This window comes from Dromiciops gliroides, chromosome 2, assembly GCF_019393635.1.
Source record: "Dromiciops gliroides isolate mDroGli1 chromosome 2, mDroGli1.pri, whole genome shotgun sequence".
In the NCBI taxonomy this organism is placed as follows: Eukaryota; Metazoa; Chordata; class Mammalia; order Microbiotheria; family Microbiotheriidae; genus Dromiciops; species Dromiciops gliroides.
Genome location: NC_057862.1, coordinates 91,233,792 through 91,249,831, shown reverse-complemented (window position 1 = coordinate 91,249,831; position 16,040 = coordinate 91,233,792).

Below are 16,040 nucleotides of genomic sequence, written 5' to 3'. Positions count from 1 at the left end.
AAGTAACACTTGGAATGGCAACAAGCCCTGCCCCTAGGTTTGATATGGACTGAGGGGTTTAGAAAGGTCATAGCATCATAGATTTAGAGTTGAAAGGGACCTTAGAAGCCATCAAGTCCAATCTCCCCAACCATTTTATAGATGAGAAAATTGAGACACAGAGAGGCTAGGTGACTTGCCCAGGGTCATCACTAGTGTATCTGAGGCAGAATTTGAATCCAGGTCTACCTGACAAGTCCATATATATATAACCTGCATCAAGTTAAGGCCAGTTTATAAAGGGCCTTAAATGCAGCATACAGTGTTTAGAATTTGTTCAGTAGCTAAAGGGGAGCTATTAAATTCATTTGAGCTAAGGAATGATATCTTACAAGTATTTCACTTCCATAACATGTAAGAAGCTGTACAGAAGAATATGTATTCCACTAGGAGGAAGCTGGTGGCAAAGTAGATAGAACACTGGGCCTGAAATCAGGAACACCTGAGTTCAAATTCCGCCTCAAATATATATACTATATGACACTGTGCAAGTCACTTAACCTCTGATCGACTAACATTGTGAGGATCAAATGAGATAATAAAACAACAACAGCAAAAACTCTACATGGGTGCACACGCACATACACACACACTTAGCAGTCTCTGGTATATAGTAGGCACTACATAAATGCTTATTCTTTTCCCTTCTAAGTGCTTAAATTCTAAGGCCATATGTCTTTGGACCATCAAATGTTCAGGAACAAATTTTCAGTTGTTTTTACTGCTGAAAAAACAACAACATGGGAACACCTAGTTCACACTGATAGATATTAACTTGATGCTTGTGGCTTTTTAGCTCAAATGTTCCTAAAAGGGGTGAGGGGGTAGGACAGATACTGCTGCTGTTGCTGCTTCTACTGAGAACTGTGAATAAATGAGCTTTTTTAGTGCCTCCAACAAGCCGTATGTGGGACCAGGCTGCTACAATCCCTATTTCCTCTCTCCTGTTGCTATTTTTAACAACCATGAGACATGCTGGTCTTTGGTTTTATCTCTCCATGTCAGAATTTCAGGAGGATGCTAAGTCACAACCCTGACATCAATTACTCTGCAGGGCTGGTGTGGGTGAGCAAGAGACTGAACAGCTGATGTAGGGATGTTTTAGGTACTTTTTTTTTCTTTTTTGCTGGGATCAGGATCCAAAGGTTTCTCCAAAAGGTTTGATTAGACATTTAGGGTTTAGGAGGTTGGTGAGAAGGGGGAAAAAAGGTAAAGGCTTCTGTCATTAATATGTTTGTTGAAGAGCTGTAATTTTGGGGGCAGCTAGATGGCACAGTGGATAAAGCAGTGGCCCTGGATTCAGGAGGACCTGAGTTCAAATCTGCCCTCAGACACTTGACACTAGCTGTGTGACCCTGAGTAAGTCACTTAACCCTCATTGCCCTGCAAAGATATTATATATATATGTGTGTGTGTGTGTGTGTATATATATGTATGTGTATATGTATGTGTGTATGTATATATATGTATATACATACATGTGTATATACATACATATATACATATACATATGTATGTATGTGTGTGTGTATATATATAGTTTGTTGAAGAGCTGTAATTTCATTTGATGGTGCTAGTGGCCTTGTATCTTACTTATAATAATAATTCACATGGAATGTTCTTTCCTTTCCAGTACCGAGCCTTGTAAAGGCAGCAGTGCAAGTTTCATTATCAAATGAGATCAGGTACAGAAAGTGCTTTGTAAACCTTAAAGCACCATATACGTGTCCACCATTATTAACTCCATTTTTCAGATGGGGAAACTGAGGCCCAAAGAGGTTAAGTGGCCTGTTCTTGGTTACCCAGTGAATAAGTCTTGGAGCTGGGATTAGTTAGAATCCAATTTTCCTGATCTCAGGTCCTCATTCTTTCTATGGGACCATTGTTGTTCATTCATTTCAGTCATGTCTGACTCTTCATGAACCCATTTGGGATTTTCTTGGCAAAGATAATGGAGTGATTTGCCATTTCTTTCTCCGGCTCATTTTACAGATGAGGAAACCGAGGCAAACAGGGTGAAGTGACTTACCCGGGGTCACACAAATAGTAAGTGTCTGAGACCAGATTTGAACTAGGGAAGATGTCTTTCTCAGCCCAGGCCTGGCATTCCATCCACTGCACCACCCAGCTGCCCCCTATTATACCATACTCAAATGCAAATTCATCTTTTAATGTTTTTCTTTTATTCTGAATTTAAACAACAAACAGAATTTGTCTTATATGCAGAACAGAAAAAAAGAGATTCCACATAAAACCACAGGTCTCTTATGTACAACTCACATTTTCTTTTCATACAGCAAAAGATCAACCTGTAGCTTTTTCTCTGTTATTTTCTCTATTTAAAAAAAGGCGTCTCAATGACCCTATTTTCTTTCCCTTTTTTTGTTACCCTCTCCCTATCCCTCCTTGCCGTCTCTTATCACTGCACCCCTCTTTTGAAAAGAAAAAGAGATATGAATTCATCTTATTTACTCATAATTTTCTCTGGTCTTATTTTTTCATGAATACCCTGCCTATTGTCATCAATTGGTTATAGAAGATAATTACGATGTTAGGCAAAAGTATGTTAACCAGGGCAGCTAGGTGGCGCAGTGGATAAAGCACCAGCCCTGGATTCAGGAGGACCTGAGTTTAAATCCAGCCTCAGACACTTGACACTTACTAGCTGTGTGACCCTGGGAAAGTCACTTAACCCTCATTGCTCCCCCCACAAAAAAAAAAAAAAGGTATGTTAACCAGGACAATGGCTGCATTGAAATGTTATCAATGGCCAATCATCTATCGTCCAATGATGATATCTGAGGAATCTGTGATGATAGTAGGATCTGGCTAATTTATTAATGATGTTATTAGAAAAAAACACTGTGGGGGGCTAATGTCATGCAAAGGGTGCCTGTGATTTGGGAGAAGGCTGAGGGATTTCAAATATTTGGGACCTGTTTTTAAATATTTTGAGAGTTGAGCTCTAGGAAAACCCACAGGAATTTGGTAGTTCCAAATTCCCAAGTATCCAAAGAAAGTACCCAAATCTAAGTATCCTGCCATGGGATTTGATAGGAACATTCCAATTTCTCTTTCCCAAGAACTGGCTATGGGAGACTCCTCAAGTAGGTTTTTCCTTCTTTAGTGTTATTAATATTGGCGGAGTCTTCAAACAGTGGTGCCTATCTCATAATAATCCAAATAACTGTCAATGCCTATAGGTCTGTTTTATCTTCATTCTTCCTTTCCCCCTTCTTTCTTTTCTCTTACATTTGCTTGGGGTTTTTTTTATTTGTTTGTTTCACGAGGGATTTGCTTTTCTGCCATTTCTTACCCCCTTCTTTGTCTGTTTGTCTTTGTCTCTAAATTGACATTTATTTTTAGTAACACTAATTGCTATCTCTCTAAGCTATTCTCTCTCTATGCCTTGTCCCCTACTCCCCATCTGAATTTCTCACTGATTCATTCTTACTGGGGAAAACTTTCCTTTATATCTGCTTTTCTGAACCACACCCTCCCCTCATTCCATTGAATCCAATTGAATCAATATTTATTAAGTGTAGTATTAGGTACTGGGGGAGGGGAGGGGAGGGGAGGGGAGAAGGACACAAAAATGAACAAGAAGTGGTCCCTGCCCTCAAGTTGTTTCAAGTTGACTGGGAGAAATGAGATTTAACTATAATACACTCCTTTTTAATTTTCCCTTTCCCTATTGTTTTTTTTTCCATTTTACTGAACTATGCATCTACTGCCCTGTCTGCTTTTAATTCCACTGAACAGGATGCCCCCATATGGGATACCTCCCCCCCATCTTCCCTTCCCCCTTTCCTGACTCCTCTTATTGGTGTCTCCCACTGTTAGATTGTAAACTCCTTGAGGGCAGGGGACTGTCCTTTCCTTTAATTATATTCTCAGGGGGCAGCTAGGTGGCGAAATGGATAAAGCACTGGCCCTGGATTCAGGAGTACCTGAGTTCAAATCCTACCTCAGACACTTGACACTTACTAGCTGTGTTACCCTGAGCAAGTCACTTAACCCTCATTGCCCCGCCCCCCAAAAAAAGTATTCTCAAAATTTAGCCCAGTGCTTGGAACTTAATGGATATTTAAAGGCACCTAGGTGACACACAGAGGATAAGAGGTGGGCCAGGAGTCAGGAAGACTTATCTTATGAGTTCAAATCTGGCTTTAAATTCTGGCCTTTAATAGCTATGTGACCCTGAGCAAGTCACTTAACCCTGCTTGCTTCAGTTTCCTCATCTTTAAAATGAACTAGAGAAGGAAATGGCAAACCACTCCAGTATCTTTGACAAGAAAATCCCAAATGGAGTCATAAAGGGTCAGACACCATGGAACAACAATAAATGTTTATTGAATTGAATTTCCCTAACCTAACATCTTCCTTCAGCCACTATTTCCTGTTCTTCTCTATTTCTTTCTCACTCAAAAAGTCATGTTTACTTATTGTATTTCAAAGTACTCTTCCCAAGTGCTGCATGTTATTTTTACTATAAAGGTATGAGGAAAGGAGTGGTAGATCATCAGAGCTGGACGACAAGGACCAAGCCCCAAGAGACATGACTTCATAATTGAGGAAATTAAAATATACAGAGACACCATTCTTTCCCTCATTCCATGCCACTCTTGGTTGTGGGGTTAAGGTAGGGAAAAGCATATGAAAAGTTTTAGTAATAATAATAGCTAACATGTAGCACTTTACATACATTATCTCACTGAGCCTTACAATATGCTTGTGAGATAGGTATGATCATTATTCCCACTTTATAGATGAAGAAACTGAGGCTAAAAAAAAAGGTTAAGTGACTTGCCTGTGGTACCACAGCTACTAAGAAGCTGAGGCAGGCCTTGAATTCAAGTCTGCCTAACTCCAAGGCCAACATTCTATCTCCCATCCTAAGCTGACTCAGTTGCAGAATTCAGAAATATCCTGCAAACTTCCTTTATGACTGATGTTTACCGTTATTCAGCTCCAACTAGGAATGGAGTAGACCATGATGACATTTCTATGATTTGTTCTTTGATCCATCAATTTTTTTTTAAATTTTTTTGTGTGTGTGTGAGGCAATTGGGGTTAAGTGACTTGCCCAGGGTCACACAGCTAGTAAGTGTTAAGTGTCTGAGGCCGGATTTGAACTCAGGTCTTCCTGAATCCTGGGCCAGTGCTCTATCCACTGTGCCACCTAGCTGCCCCTGGTGACATTTCAAATAATGTTTGGAACATAATTCAAAGGCAAGGTTGGGTTAGGACACTGCAAAGAGCTGAAGGATAAGGAGATTGCTATATAGTAGCCTGGCTGAAACCAGTCCACATGCCTGAAACCTTACTTTCATATGACCCTCAAGAGGAAGGATGAGATCAGCCCTTTTTTTCATGTTTTGGTGCTGGAGAGACAATGAGGTAGCCCTACTTTTCCTTTGGTTGTCCTGCCAAGGATGGGTCTTAAGTAATTGGACTGAGGATAAATGAAGATAAAAAGATATAAATGGTAAAGAAGTACAAAGTCTAAATCCTCACATTCTGCAGCCTCTCAGAGGGCCTGGAATTCTCCTTTTTCCAAGAGCAGGAATTTTAAACCCCAGTACCCTATCCCAGTTCCAAAAAATATAATGACACCCATATAATGATAACAAGGAAATTCATATACATACTTTCTCCAGAAAGCTGATTCACATTCCCAATTACAAGTAATCCTAAAAGCAGAAATAAGGAAACAGGCACAGGAATGTAAAAAAAGTCGGTTAAGAGAGTTTATTTTTAAAGTGGTAGCCAGCTCCACCCTACCCACTCCTGAAAAAAAAACTAATTTGGGCTACTGTCAGGTCTACCCACTGCAACAAGAACAGGGGAACACTGGAGCTAGGAGGGGCCTCATAGCTCTTCAAGTTCAGACTGAAACTGATGAATAAATAGTTAACATCATTCTCTTATAAAGGAAAAGGAACATGTTACTTCTACAAATACCTTTTCCTGTCTTTTATCTAAATGGGCTGTAAATGTCACAATAGAGAAAACCATCATGGTTTAATATAAACAGGTTTTTTGTGTTGGGTCTTTTTTTTTAGTCAAAGCCCATGTTTGGAGTCTAGCTATAAATACCTATTTTATGTGCTAAAAGGTCCAAATGCTAGCCTTCTTTGTGTAATGGAAGGTTTATACTTTGCAGAAGGTCAAACATTCAAACCTCACAGATGGTATGGGTAAGTAAGGTTTCTCATGCAAAAAACAACTCCCTTGAAGATAAAGCTGTTCTAAAAGTTTGAGTTACATGTTCAAGATTAATTTAATTCAACAAGAATTTATTGGGTGCCTACTATGTGCCAAGCACTGTTCTAGAAAGACAAAAACAAAGCAGTCTCTGCTATTGAGATTGCATTCTACAGTGGGAAAATAACATGAAAACAAATGCAAAATATATCATTCCAGTGGGGGAACACCAACATCTGGAAGGAGTGGGGACTGGAAAAAGTCTCATGAATGAAGTGGCTCCTGATCTGGCCTCTGCTAGAGCTAAGAATTCCAACAGGTAGAAATATGGTCATAGGACTACCTATGGAGAGCAGGAAGGGACTCCAGAAACACTTAATCCATCCCCTTCATTTTATAGATTAGGAAGCTATTTGCCAAAAGTTACCCCTTGCTCACTTAGTGGTAGCCAGTGGGAAGAAAGAATGAGTTTATAAGTGAGTGTTACATTTTGGTGCCATCCTAGCAGGGAAACATCCTGAATCTAAGCCTTAGGCTTTGTTGTTTGTTATTGGGGGGGTTTCCCCTTAACCCATTGTTTCTCCCCAATGTCATGGGGCTGTTATTCAACCCCAGGTGGCAAAAACTTTTGTATTTGCACAGTTGTATAGATAGCCCCTGGGGTGTGTGGGGTGTTCAGGAGGACTAGCATCTCTGCTGTGAACCCTTTCAGGGCTGTTCATCTGCCTTTGGTATCCAGCTGATTGGCCCAATTCTCATCTATGAACTCCAAGATGCTGTACTATGCATAGTAGCCACACTCCTGTAAATTTTCTTAGCAGACAGGCTAACCCAGGTTGAGGATAACTGATGGGCCTCAAACTTGGTGAGTTAGGGGGATGTCTACCCAAGCATGTGAAGACTTCTCCCAGTGTAATGGGCAGAAGGGAACAATTTGTTCCAACAGCCACGAAGGCGGTTGAAGCAGGTACTGTGGAGCACTTAGAGCTTGGTCAGGCATCCACTGCATCCCTGGACATCACCAGTCATCCTGATTTTTGTCTTGCACTGGACTTCGATGACTCTGGAAGAGAAGGGTGAGGCTGACAACTTAAACTCACTTAAACTCAGTTCACATACAAGTCAATATATCACATGTGATATCATTGATCCTCTTCAAAAACAAAGGACAGGGGCAGCTAGGTGGTGCAGTGGATAGAGCACCAGCCCTGGATTCAGGAGGACCTGAGTTCAAATCTGGTCTCAAGACACTTAACGCTTACTAGCTGTGTGACCCTGGGCAAGTCACTTAACCCCAGTTGCCTCACCAAAAAAAAAAAAGGACAAAGAAAAACATTTGTGCATCTGGTTAACGGTTTTTTGTTTTGTTTTGTTTTTGGCATGGGGTCTAAATGTTTTCACATGACAGTAGAAAACTACAATTTTAAAGTCATCTTAATAGTTGAGAATTGTAATGCCCAATGCACACACAGAAAATAAGCATCAGAAACGGGAGTTGAGCCTGGGTCCTCTGATTCCAGAGCTAGTGGTCTTTCTGCCCTGCCACACTGATGAGGGAGAACACCTCTGGTGGGAGACAGCCTGTGAGAAGGTGTGGAGGAGGGAAAGAAGGACGTACAGGGAACAGCCCACTCTGCTTTTGCATAGCTCTCATTTGTCTGGATGAGGAGAGGGTTAAAGGGGAAGGATTAGTTGCAAGCAAACTTTCCAATGCCGAAGGGGAGATTAAGAGGAGTTGGGGAGGAAAAAAAAGAACTAGAATCTTAGAGGGTGCTCATCAACAGAGTAATGGCTGGACAAATAAATAGCAGTATATGAATATAATGGACTATTACTGTGAAGAAATTATTTCAGAGAACCCGAGGTATTATGCAAAGTGATTAAAAAAAACAAGGAAAACAATTTATAAAAGAACACCTTTGTAAAGAAAAACAACTTTGAAAGACTCTTTAATGGTCATTAGACTAGCCATATATCAGTATGATGAAGCATGTTACCCACTTGCTGACAGATAAGTGATGGACTTAAGATGCAGATGACATGTTTTTTCGACACCACCATTGGGTAAATTACTTTTGCTTGACTATGCTACTTATTTGCTACAAGGTTTGGGATTTCGGTTTCTTTTCTCTCTGTCTCTCTTTGTCTCTATCTGTGTGTGTGTGTGTGTGTGTGTGTGTCTCACTTTTTCTCTCTAACTTTTTATTTGGGGGTGGGAGGAGAGGGGTTAGCAACAGTGATGCAAAAAAAGGATGAAACAATTTTTAAAATGCATAGAACAGAAGAAAGTTAAGAAGGAAGCAGTTCTGAAAAAACATGGAATTCTGTGTCTTTTTTTTTAAAGCATGGGTATGAAATGAAGATTCATGGTTTTACATACATTCCTCTTCGTGTTCTGCTATATATTGAAATACTCTGGGTTTTTTTATGTGTAAGTTCAGAATTTTAAAAAAATTTAAACAAAAAATGAAACATGCAATTACATAGCTGATTAATTTTTAAATTTATACAGCAGGAAATACTCCTGCACCATTAACTTTTTTTTTTTTTTTAGTGAGGCAGTTGGGGTTAAGTGACTTGCCCAGGGTCACACAGCTAGTTAGTGTTAAGTGTCTGAGGCCAGATTTGAACTCAGGTACTCCTGAATCCAGGCCCGGTGCTCTATCCACTGCGCCATCTAGCTGCCCCTAACCATTAACTTTTAAAGACAGTTGAGGCAATTTTCTTTTACTCCAGAATTAAATATTACTTTACTTGTATTTGATTGCTTAAAAATTGTTAGTTGAAGTCTTAGTGTTCCTATCTTGGCAGAGAACTTTTTCATCTTAAGGGGGCAGGGGATGCTGAAATATATTAAGCTTATAGACCCAAAACATTGGGGGAGGGGAAAGAGTAAAAAGTCTCACTCTAAATAAAGAAAAACAAGTTTGCAGTCATCTGGGACAATAAGGAAAGCTACTGGAGCAGCATCTGCATCATTTCAGAGGAAATCTATGAAGCTTACACTTCTTGAAAGCAGTTATTTATTCCATACTGAGACCTGGTACTCGTCACTTCTCAGCACCAAAAACCGTCCTTGAAAGAGTTACCCTTAGGAAGAGAACAGTGGTATCTAGTTAGCAGTACAACAGATGATTTCTGTGGATAATGACAGAAGACTTTGTGCATGAGTCTGGCCCTAATTAAAAGCCAGACTGCATTTATCTTAGATATGAGATAATTACAGATAATTCCCATCTATCTCTATAACTTCATAACGTATTCAAGGTCTCATTTTTGAAACATTAAGATACCTGTATTTTTATTCAGCCCGTGTTTCCACATGACTTTCAGATAAGAAGTAAAATTGACTTTTAGGAAGAATTTCTTCTTGCGAGAACCCTTCTAATTGGAGCATATATCCACCTCTTCCCTCCCTGCCTCCAACTAGATAAATGTTTGGTTTTGTTTTCCAGGATCACCAGGAATTCCTCTCATCTTGAGAAAAAAAACAGCAGTAAACTTTCCAGTTGCAAGTATACTACACTTGACATTACAGGCTGAGCTGATTTACAGATGTTTTGAAGATTAAAAACTAACAAAATTGCCACCTGATAGACCCTTGATTCTGCATCACCCTGGCCAATTATGGATCAACAAACACTTATTAAGTGCCCACGAGGTGACAGGCACATGCTAAAAACTGGAGACACATACAAATTCAACAAGATGGTACTGCCTGTCAGCAGCTTGCATTCTGTTAAGAGGAATACATATGTTCATAGCTATATAAATATAAAGGATAGGGAGCAGCTAAGTGGCGTAGTGGATAAAGCACTGGCCCTGGATTCAGGAGGACTTGAGGTCAAATCTGGCCTCAAACACTTGACACTTACCAGCTGTGTGACCCTGGGTAAGTTGCTTAACCCTCATTGCCCCGCAAAATAAATAAATGAATGAACAATTAAATAAATAAATGAGCAAGCAGACAAATAAATAAATAAATATAGAGGATAAAGGATCGTGATGGAGGGAAGACAAAATTCTTAAAAATTGAGGAAATCAGGAAAGGCCTCTTGAGGTGTGTTGGCCTGAGTAGATCCTAAAAGTACAATATAGTGGGGCAGCTAGGTGGTGTAGTGGATAAAGCACTGGCCTTGGATTCAGGAGTACCCGGAGTACCCAAGTTCAAATCCAGCCTCAGACACTTGACACTTAACTAGCTGTGTGACCCTGGGCAAGTCACTTAACCCTCATTGCCCTGCAAAAATTAAAAAAAAAAAAGTACAATATAGTTATCAAGTCTGGAATTGCCTCACATTTTACCCAACAACCCAACCAGGTCATCTCATCATCTGCCTGGTACTGCTGACCCATTCCTACTCACCTGGATCAGCACCCTACACATCAGACCTAAGACCTGAACCTTCACACCTGGGCCTCTCAAAATCCAGCCCTCGACCACTGGAGCAATTAGGGCCAGACTCATGAATGGAGTCTTCTGTCATTATCCACAGAGATCATCTGTGGTACTGCTAACTAGATACCACTGTTGTCTTCCTAAGGGTAACTCTTTCAAGGAATGTCTTTGGTGCAGAGAGGTGATGAGTACCAGGTCTCAGTGTGGAATAAATAACTGCTTTCAGGAAGCGTAAGCTTCATAGATTTCCTCTGAAAACTCCTCTTTGGAGCGCCTTCCCTGGAGTCTAATGTAGTTGACTGGTAACTCAATGTAAGCCAACTAACTTACTTAGCCCACTGTTGGCTAACCCTAGATACCAGACCATGTTTCAGCTCTATATTCCATTCCACCAAAGTCCCAGGTGATCTTACCATCTACCTCTCCTCCCCCATCCTTTCCACATCAGAACAAAACACCCCTTCCTGGTCAACTACTCCACTGTGTGATCTTCCCCTATTAGAATGTAGGCTCCCTGAGGGCAAGAAGGGTATCTTTTTTAAATTTATTTTTTTATCATAAAAGTATTTTATTATTTTCTAGTTACACGTAGAGATAGTTTTCAACATTTGTTTTTATAAGATTTCTAGTTCCAAATTTTTCTCCCCCCCTCCCCTCCCTCCCCCGTCCCCAAGACAGCAAACAATCTGATATAGGTTATATAGGTACAATCACATTAAACATATTTCTGCATTAGTTATGCTGTGAAAGAAGAATCAGAACAAAAGGGAAAAACCTAAAAAAAACAAAAACAAAAAAGTAGAAATAGTATGGTTCAATCTGCATCTAGATTCCACAGTTCTTTTTTCTGGATTTGGAGAGCATTTTCCATCATGAGTCCTTTGGAACTATCTTGGACCATTGTATTACTGAGAAGAGTCAAGTCTATCACAGTTGATCAACACACAATGTTGTTGATACTGTGTACAATGTTCTCCTGGTTTTGCTCATCTCACTCAGCATCAGTTCATGTAAGTCCTTACAGGTTTCTCTGAAATCTGCCTGCTCATTGTTTCTTATAGCACAATAGTATTCCATTACATTCATATACCACAACTTGTCCAGCCATTCCCCAATTGATGGGCATCCCCTCAATTTCCAATTCCTTGCCACCACAAAAAGAGCAGCTATAAATATTGTTGTACATGTGGGTCCTTTTCCCTTTTTTATGATCTCTTTGGGGAAAAGACCTAATAGAGGTATTGCTGGGTCAAATGGTATGAACAGTCCCATACCCCTTTGGACATAGTTCCAAACTGTTCTCCAGAATGGTTGGATCAGTTCATAGCTCCACCAACAATGCATTAGTGTTCCAATTTTTCCACAGCTTCTCCAACATTTATTATTTTCCTTTTTTTGTCATATTAGCCAATCTGATAGGTGTGAGGTAGTACCTCAGAACTGTTTTAATTTGCATTTCTCTAATCAATAGTGATTTAGAGGAAGTCCAGTTAGATCGGACTTCCAGGGCAGAGCCAAGATGGCAGAGGAAAGTCAGTGAGCTCCCGAACTCATGACACAATCGCACCAAAAAACATCCAAATAACGCCATAGGAAAATGCCCGGAGCAGCAAAACTCACAGAAGAATGTGCTGAAATCATCTTCTAACCAAGAACGGCTTGGAAGGTCAGAAGGAGGGAGCTGCTGTGCTAATACAGGAGTTGAGCCCAACCCCTCAGTCACCCTGACACAGATCCAGTCCCAGGAAGGCCTCACCAGAGAAGGAGACCCCCAGAGCCTCTGAATCAGCTGAAGCACCAGTGTCATCTGGAACTAAGCTCACAGTCTGGTGAGTGGGCTGAGCCCTGGGCAGGGAGGAGACTACAGGGGTCTATATGGGTGCTAAGGCAGAACTTGGACTTTACAACCCTGCTGAGAACCAGGAGGAAGGCTTGAGTAGCAGTGGCCCAGGTGGGGGAGGGGCACAGGCTTGTCAGAGCTAACAACCACAACACACAAAGCTGGTTGATTGGCAAGTTGGTCTGGGGTCATCTAGGGCCAGAAAACAGGCCGGGTGAGGAGAGAACCTGATTCTCCTTAAATCATACCACCTGGGACTGCTTGGGATACTGCAGCCTGGAAACAGTTGCCCCACTTTAAGGAGCTAAAAGTCAAGTAAAAGAAAGGCAAGATGAGCTGACAGAGAAAGGTTAGGACCATAGAAAGTATCTTCAGTAACAAGGAAGACCAAGGGGCACCCTCAGAGGAAGATGTCAACATCAGGGCCCCTATATCTAAAGCTTCCAAGAAAAATATGAATTGGTCTCAGGCCATAGAGGTGCTCAAAAAGGACTTTGAAGATAAAGTTAAGGAGGTAGAGGAAAAAATGGAAAGAGAAATGAGGGTGACGCAGGAAAGACATGAGAAAAAATTCAACAGCTTGAAAAGTCAAATTGGCCAAATGGAAAAGGTTGAAAATAATTGCCTAAGAATTAGGATTGAACAAATGGAAGCCAGTGACTTTATGAGAAACCAAGACACAATAAAGCAAATCCAAATGAATAAAAAACTAGAGGGCAATGTGAAGTATTTTCTGGGAAAAACTGCTGACCTGGAAAATAAGTCCAGGAGAGATAATTTGAAAATTATTGGTCTACCTGAAAATCATGATCAAGGAAAGAGCTTAGACACCATCTTCCAAGATATTCTCAGGGAAAATTGCCCTGAAATTCTAGAAGAAGCAGCTAAAATAGAAATTGAAAGAATAGTGATTTAGAGCATTTTTTCATATGGCAATAGATAGCTCTGATTTCATCAGAAAACTTCCTGTTCATATCCTTTGACCACTTCTAAATAGGGGAATGACTTGGAATCTTATAAATTTGATTTAGTTCCCAATATATTTTAGAAATTAGACCTTTATCAGAAATACTGGCTATAAAAATTGTTTCCAAGCTTTCTCTCACCTTTCTAATTTTGGATGCATTGCCTCTGTTTGTACAAAACCTTTTTAATTTAATGTAATCAAAATCATCCATTTTGCATTTCATAATATTCTCTATCTCTAGTTTGGTCATAAACTATTCTCCTTTCCATAAATCTGAGAGCTAAACTGTTCCTTCTCCTAATTTACCTACCTTTTATGGTACTACCTTTTATGTCTAAATCATGTACCCATTTTGACCTTATTTTAGTATGAAGTGTAGGATGTAACTATGCCTAGTTTCTACCATACTATCTTCCAGTTTTTCCAGCAGTTTTTGTCAAATGCTGAGTTCCTATCCCAGAAGCTAGAGTCTTTGGGTTTATCAAACAGTACATTACAGAAGTCATTTACTACTGTGTCTCCTATGCCTAACCTATTCCATTGATCCACCACTCTATTTCTTAGCTGGTCTCTTTTAAAATATTGTCTTACACTTAGCACAGTGCAAGGCATATAGTAAATACTTAATAATGTTTTTTTTAATTCATTCATTAGTTTATTTCAACCATCACAGAAAATGCAGAAGGTGCTGAGGACTCACAAGAGTCCATAAACAAACACAGAAACATAAAGCCTTAGTTCATTAAACTATCCCTGGAAGGTGAAGGCACTTTGGAGGCTGTTTAACCAACTCTCCCCATTGATCTCAGCCCTATACTATCTGAGCAAGTCATGACAAAATAGCAAGGGTTGTAAGGTCTAGATCGCTTTCCCACCCCTATCCCCCATGACACTAGCCTCCCTGGTTACTGTCCAAGACTGGGAAAGTCTTAGGCTTGTCAGACTTTAAGGCCATGTATAACCACTGGCAACTATACTATGTGTTTTTATTTAAAGTTTTGAGTTCAGGGGCAGCTAGATGGCACAGTGGTTAAAGCACTGGCCCTGGATTCAGGAGTACCTGAGTTCAAATCCGGCCTCAGACACTTAACACTTACTAGCTGTGTGACCCTGGGCAAGTCACTTAACCCCCATTGCCCCACAAAAAAAAAAAAAAGAAAAGAAAAAAAAATAAAGTTTTGAGTTCCAAATTTTAACTTTCCTTCCCTCCCTCCCCTCATCCCTCCCTGAGGCAGTAAGCAATCAGAGAGAGGTTATACATGTGCAATTATGTAAAACATTGCCATATTAGTCATTTGGTATAAGAAAACTTGGAGAAAAAAATGAAAGTGAAAAATAACATGCTTCATTCTGTGTTCAATCAATATCAGTCCTTTCTTTGGAGGTGGATAATATGTTTTATCATTAGTCCTTTGGATCATCTTGGATCATTGTATTGGCTGGAAATAGTTAATTCATTCACAATTCTTCATCAAACAGTATTGCTGTCACTGTGCACAACATTCTGGTTCTCCTCACCTCACTATATATCAGTTCACACAAGTCTTTCCAGGACTATCTGAAATCATCCTGCTTGGCATTTCTTATAAGCACAATCATATTCCATCACAATCATATACCACAGCTTGTTTAGCCATTTCCCAAATGATGGGCATTCCTTTGATTTCCAATTCTTAGCCACCACAAAAAGAGCTGCTATAAATATTTTTGTACAAATAGGTCTTTTTCTCTTTTGGGGCGGGGGTGTTTTGGGGATAAAAACCTAGCAGTGGTATTGATAGATCAAAGAATATACAGTTTTATGGCCCTTTGGGCATAGTTCCAAATTGCTCTCCAGAATGGTTGAATCAGTTCACAACTTCACCAATAGTGGATTAGTGTCCCAGTTTTCCCACATCTCCTCCAACATCCAATATTTTCCTTTTTTGTTATATTTGCCACTCTGATAGGTGTGAGATGACACCTCAGAGTTGTTTTAATTTGTATTTCTTTGATCAATAGTGATATAGAGCATTTCTTCATATGACTATAGATAGGTTTGATTTCTTTGTCTGAAAACTGCCTGTTCATATCCTTTGACCATTTATAAATTGGGGAATAACTTCTATCTTTATAAATTTGACTCAGTTCTCTATATATTTGAGAAATGAAGCTTTTATCAGAGATACTTGTTGCAAAAATTTTCCCCCAGTTTTCTGCTTCCTTTATAATCTTGGTCACATTAGTTTTGTTTGGGGTTGGGTGGAGCCAAGATGGCGGGGAGAAGCCAGTGAGTTTGCCTGAGCTCTCCCTCAGTAACCTCAAAAAGAACATTAAATCAAGCCTCTGGACAGATTCTGAAACTACAGAACCTGCAAAGAGACAGAGAGACACAGTCTTCCAACCAGAGATAATTTAGAAGACTTCAGGAAAGGATGGTCTCACTTGGCAAAAGGGAGGTGCAGCGCACTGCAGCACAGCGCAGCTTGGAAGGGGTTGGGGCAAGTCAGCAGGGAGCTGTAGGCCACAGCTGAGCAACTGAGGCCCCTGGATCCTGGCTCAACAAGCTGGTGGTGCAGCAGGCCAGTGGTGAAACTCACTAGCACCAC